Source organism: Artemia sp. Qi Xiang Cuo, unplaced genomic scaffold (genome assembly GCF_049724085.1).
Source record: "Artemia sp. Qi Xiang Cuo unplaced genomic scaffold, ASM4972408v1 HiC_scaffold_32, whole genome shotgun sequence".
Taxonomy (NCBI): domain Eukaryota; kingdom Metazoa; phylum Arthropoda; class Branchiopoda; order Anostraca; family Artemiidae; genus Artemia; species Artemia sp. Qi Xiang Cuo.
This window is the reverse complement of record NW_028297441.1, coordinates 2,048,520-2,054,519: the sequence shown is the minus strand read 5'-3', so window position 1 is coordinate 2,054,519 and position 6,000 is coordinate 2,048,520.

The following is a 6,000-nucleotide window of genomic DNA, read 5'->3' as shown; positions in this document are numbered from 1 at the left end:
AAAAAATAAGTTACAAAAATTCAAGGGGATAACCTTACCATTTTTATTGTTAATAGTAGTCCGTCGGATAAAAAAATATTTAATACTCATTTATGTTACCTTACTGTCTATGTAAATAAAAGAAAATAGGAGAACAATGGTTGAAAAAAGAAAAGATGAAAATTCATTTATAACTTTTTCATTTCGTGTTCTGAATATATCTTAACCAAATTCCTTTTGTTATAAGTAAATGCAATGTCATTAGAAAAAAAATGAAATTTTTGTAAATTAAAAGAAAACAAAAAACGGAACCGGTAGCAACAAATGGAAAAAATAAAATAAACGGAACTGGATCCGGCAGAGCTGGAACCGGAACAGGCAAAACCTGAAGCAAAACTGGCAGAACTGGAACAGTAAACGGCAGAAGCAATACCAGTGGAGCCAGAACCGGAGAACCTGGAACCAGTGGAACCAGAACCAATAGAGCTAGAACCTCAATATGCAAAACCGACATAAATGGAATCGGTGGTGCAAGACCCAGAACCAGTGGAACTGGTAGAAAGAAACGGAACCAGTAAAAAACGGAATCCGAATCGGGTCTGGCAGAACTGGAACTAAAGCTTGCGGAGCTTAAACCATATCTGACGGAACTGGTAAAAACAAACGAAACAGATAAAAAAAGGAACCAGATCTGACAGAGCTGGAACTGGGACGGGAGAAACCAGAAGCAAAACCGGCAGAACTGGAACAGTAACCGGTAGAACTGATACCAGTGGAGCCAAAACTGGAGGAACTAGAACCAGTGGAACCAAAACCGATAGAACTAAAGCCTCAATCTTTCAAACTGACATAACTGGAACCGGTGGAACAAGACCCAGAGCCAGTGGAACTGGTAAAAACAAACGGAACCTGTAAAAAATGGAATCGGAATTGGGTCCGGCAGAACTGGAACTAAAGCTTGTGGAGTCAAAACCATATCTGACGGAACTGGTAAAAACAAACGAAACAGATAAAAAATGAAACCAGATCTGGCAGAGCTGGAACCAAAACTTGCAGATCGGGAACCGGAACAAGCGGAACTGGCACAGCTGGAAACGGCAAAATTGGAACCCGAGCTGGTGGAACTAGAACGGAAACTTGCAGAACCAGAAATGGAACCGATAGCACCAGAAGGAGGGCCTTGAGTTCCCTCTTAAATCACCTTAATAACCAGCTCATATGGTGAGGCAAAATTTATTAATATGAAACCTTATTGCTTAGAATGTATTTTTTAAGAACAATTTATCAAAATTGACTTGTTAGCTCCGTAGACTAGCACATAATTGTTTTATCCTTACGACTCGCCAGGTAAAATCCTACACCAGTCAAATATTTCTGATATTACTCGAAACTGCTTAGCCATCATCTTGAATCATTTTGCGATCTGTTTTGCAATAGCACCAAGAAAGGTAAACGCACCTTGTCTGGGTTTTTTCAGAGCTCATTATTCCTCAAAAGCCCCTTAGGAAATTGTCATTACATGGTATGTTCAAATTTCAATGGTTTTCCAGTAGATCCTTAGAGCTGCCTTATCCGGGTTTGTTCGGAGTTCATTGTTCCTCAAGAACACCTTAGGAAATCGTAATTATCAGGTTTGTTCAGATTTCATTGCTCTTCCAATTGCCTCAGGGCTATATAATTGCACAACTAACGCTCAAGGCTAGAAAAAGCGGTTGTGCCAGAGTTTATTGCTCCTCCAAGTACTTCATGGAATGGTAAAATAAAAGTTCAAAATAGGGATAAAATCCTTTTTAATAGACAGCGCATATAAATTCACAAAAAATACAGATATTTCGGTCACATATACAGCGACCGTAATCAGTAGTAAAACTAAACTAAAAAAAATTAAAACAAAAGTTTATATACGAAATCAAATAAAACTACATATTGTTTAATTCTCTAATTCTTTTCAAAGCAAAGGCGGAAGCTAGCCTCTTTGACCTTCTTGGATTCGGTTTATTAGCGTTAGTAGTGTCTTATATTGCTATTTCACGAGTGATGGTATAAAGCAACCAATCCTTCTATATTATAGACCTATAAAGTGATCAAACATGTTATATTTGGAACTAGAGACGATAATGTGTAATGCAATCAGACTGGTTTCGACGATATATGCTTTAGTATGAAGCAATAACCTATTTCACTTGAAGCATTTCAAGTCTAGTCACGTGTTTACCGGGTACTAAATAAGTACCATTTTTCACCCCCCTAAAAACTTAATTCCCCCTCCTAGCATTATATTGACTAAATACTTGTCCGGGTTTTTTCTTCTCGAAAACCCGAGGTTTTCTCGGGTTATAATTGGAGGTACATATCGAGGGGGGGTCCATTTAATCTAATAATTTAGTGTATGTGTTTTAATGTGTTGAGTGAGCTTTGGTTTGGGGGGGGGGTGCTACCCTCCATTTCTATTATGAATAAATATCAAACGGACCTAATAGTCAAAATTGTGTTATTTTTGTTGCTTCGTATTTAAAATATAGATAGCTTAGGCTCCATCTAGGACTGGCGTTCTTTCTTATGAGTTTAAGCAGATTGAAATTTAAGCCTATAAGTTTTAAAATCGTGACGTTCATAACTGAAAAAGACATACAATTTTTTTTCTTTTATCCTGCGTGAGCTTTGGTTTTGGGGAGTAGGGGGAACGGAGCCCCAACTAATATTCTGAATAAATATCAAACGGACCTAATAGTCAAAATTGTGTTATTTTTTTTATGCATCGTATTTAAAATATAGATAGCTTAGCCTATAAGCCTATACGTTTTAAAATCGTGACGTTAATAATTTAAAAAGACATACAATTTTTTCTTTTAAGCTGCGTGAGCTTTGGTTTTGGGGAGGAGAGAAGGGTGCCCCCATTAATATTCTGAATAGATATCAAACGGACCTAATAGTCAAAATTGTGTTATTTTTTATGCTTCGTATTTAAAATATAGATAGCTTAGGCTCCATCTAGGACTTGCGTTCTTTCATATGAGTTTAAGCAGATTGAAATTTAAGCCTATAAGTTTTAAAATTGTGACGTTAATAATTCAAAAAGACATACAATTTTTTTATTTTATCCTGCGTGAGCTTTGGTTTTGGGGAGGGGAAACGTTGCACCCTTCAATATTCTGAATAAATATCAAACGGACCTAATAGTCAAAATTTCGTTATTTTTTGTGCATCGTATTTAAAATTAATATCAAACGGACCTAATAGTCAAAATTGTGTTATTTTTTTTTGTATCGTATTTAAAATCTAGATAGCTTAGGCTCAATCTAGGACTCACGTTCTTTTTTATGAGTTTAAGCAGATTGAAATTTAAGCCTATAAGCCTATAAGTTATCCGAGGGACTTACCTGACAAAAAAAAACAACTGAAAATTAATTTTTATTCAAGGGGTTTGATGGTCAAAGTCTTCCTGAGAAAAAGTGACCAAAGCTCTCTGGCGAGTCTGGCACCACTGATATGGACCTAATTAGATCATTGAACATGGCAAGGAGAAGTGTGATCAGCTTCGCACCCCCAATAGTTTCCCCCTAGCTACCTGTAATTTCAATGATAACCATCATTTATCAGATTGCTTTCAACTTTACAATACACTCACAATTTCGCATAGTAATATGGGGGATGGGTCTTGATGAAACAGGTGTGGGGGGATAATTAAGTTTTGAGGGGGTGAAAATGGTACTTATTTAGTACCCGGTAAACATGTGACTAGACTTGAAATGCTTCTTGTGAAATAGGTTATTGCTTCTTACTGTGCTAATCGCAGTTCCTTGACAAATATTTTTTATATTGCACTTTATTGCTATTACCCCAAACGTTGCGTTGTGTGTGCTATATCAACTATTAAATATTTATCGGGCTTTTTTTCTGTTCAATTATTTTCAATGTAATTAATAACATAAAAATGTTGAAATATAGAATTGACTAAACTCTATTTGGCTACTTAATATGAGTGAGGGATGGGGGCAAGTATGTAGTCAATATAATGATAGGAGGGGGAATTAAGTTTTGAGGGGGGTGAAAAATGGTACTTATTTAGTACCCGGTAAACATTTGATTAGACTGGAAATGTTTCATTAGAAATAGGTTATTGTTTCTTACTGAGCGAATCGTAGCTTCTTGACCATTATTTTTTTTTATTTTACTTTATTGCTATTACCTCAAACGTTATGTTGTGTGTGCTATACCAACTACTAAATATTTATTGGGCTTTTTTTCTGCTCAATTATTTTCAGTGTAATCAATAATATAAAAATCGTAAAATATAGAATAGATTAAGCTCTAGATGGCTACTTTATATGGGTGAGGGTTGAGGGCAAGTATTTAGTCAATATAAAGCTAGGAGGGGGAATTAAGTTTTAAGGGGGGTGAAAAATGGTACTTATTTAGTACCCGGTAAACATGTGACTAGACTTGAAATGCTTAAGTGAAATAGGTTATTGCTTCTTACTAAAGCATATATCGTCGAAACCAGTCTGATTGCATTACACAATATCGTCCCTAGTTCCAAATATAACATGTTTGATCACTTTATAGGTCTATAATATAGAAGGATTGGTTGCTTTATACCATCACTCGTGAAATAGCAATATAAGACACTACTAGCGTTCAATGATATAACATTTGGACAAAGAACAACTACATTGGGTGAATTGAACTTTACTCTAAGATTTTAATAAATTATCATAGTAGAGTTCAGCCCAAATTCACCTGTATCCCGATTCAAAGCAAAATTCTTGAATAAGATTTTCTCGAAAATTTTGCTTTAAACCACGATCCTTAGAAATCAAAGAGACATTCTCGAATAAAATAAAGTGGTCTGGAACATTGAAAATATATTCTTAAAGGGCTGAAGTAAAATCTTCAGACTTAGAATCTTATTTTAAAGCCGAAGAAATAGAATCTTTGTGCTCTAATAGTCTCATTTCCAAACTCTGGTTACGACGTCCCACATATGAGCTTCTACAAGTACATGGGATCTGATAAACCCCACTTTGTTGCCCCAATGAAGTTACATCCTTCCCAGAATTTAGAAAACTAGCCAAAGTATTATTACTCTTTAAAGCTACTCTTAGACCATTACTCTGTAAAATTCTTTTAAGTTTTTTACTTAGCCCGGGTACATATGGTAAGGAAAAAAAGCATCCTTCAGCCGAGTTGTCTCCAAGACCTCCTTAGAAATCTCTAGAAACCTTTTTCTTCTTTTTGAAAAAGTCTGGATAATTAACCACTCTGGATACATGTTGCTTATTAGTATTTCCCTTAAAAAAGACAACTCCTAAAAAAATTTTTGGAGGGCAAATACTAAAGATCCGGTCAGTTAAAGAAATGTTCAAACCAATTTTTACTTGGCGAGCGTGACCGGAACTATAAGACAAAAATCTATTGTTATTTGTCGGTTTTCTGTAAATTTTAAAATCCAGACTACTTTCATTTTTCAAAAGAAGAACATCAAGAAAAGGAAGTTTCGCATTCTCTTCTAATTCAACAGTAAACTTTAAATCTCCCCAAACAATTAAGATGTTGCAAAAATCATTTTAATTCCTCCTCCCCATAATCCCATACTGAAATTATGTCATCCATATTCCGGCCCCGAAAAATATGTTTTAAAAATATGAATCTAACGCAATTGTTTCAATATTTTCCACAAAAATATTAGCTAATAATGGGGATAAAGGGGCCCCCATCGTTAAACCATTTGTTTGTTCGAAGTATTCCCTCTGAATTGAAAAAAATAAGAGAACTTATTGCACAGCCTTACTAAATACATAATTACAGAAACTTCCAAATCTGTTTTGCCACTAATTAAATCCAAATTTCTTAACAGCTTTCTTTCTAGAAGAGTTTCGGCTACTTCTACATTAATATTTGTGCACATTGATATAATGTCGAAGCTTGAAAGCAAAGAACTTGAAGAAATTTCTACTTTTTTCAGTTTTTCGAAGAAATTTGAAGAATTCTTAATGTACGAAATTTGTGCAGACAAAAGTG